The sequence below is a fragment of the Colobus angolensis genome, unplaced genomic scaffold (assembly GCF_000951035.1).
Source record: "Colobus angolensis palliatus isolate OR3802 unplaced genomic scaffold, Cang.pa_1.0 Scaffold178, whole genome shotgun sequence".
Classification (NCBI taxonomy): Eukaryota; Metazoa; Chordata; class Mammalia; order Primates; family Cercopithecidae; genus Colobus; species Colobus angolensis.
Window position 1 is genome coordinate 5,498,575 of NW_012114910.1, and position 414 is coordinate 5,498,988.

The following is a 414-nucleotide window of genomic DNA, read 5'->3' on the forward strand; positions in this document are numbered from 1 at the left end:
CCCCTCCCAGAAATCCTGGCTCTGTCCTGCAGAGGTGGGGCCCAGGGATCAAGACGCCTCTAGGTTCAAGAGAGAGGCAGAATGAGGGGTCAGCCAGCTGGGACAGGAAGGCTTCACTCTGGGCTGCAAGGAGAGACCTTTCGCCTTGACTGGAAGGACGTGAGGAGCCAGTGGCCTCCTGTTTGCAACCAAGGGCTGAGGGAGGGGCCGGGCATTCCTGCCATAGGTCAATGACCTGGAGAAATGCATGCTTGAGGACAGAGCTCAGATCATTGTCCTAGCGCAAACCCTGGTGGGTTGTCAGGTTTGGAGCTTCTTTTTTTTTTGAGATGGAGTCTCGCTCTGTCGCCCAGGCTGGAGTGCAGCGGTGCGATCTCGGCTCACTGCAAGCTCCGCCTCCTGGGTTCACGCCAT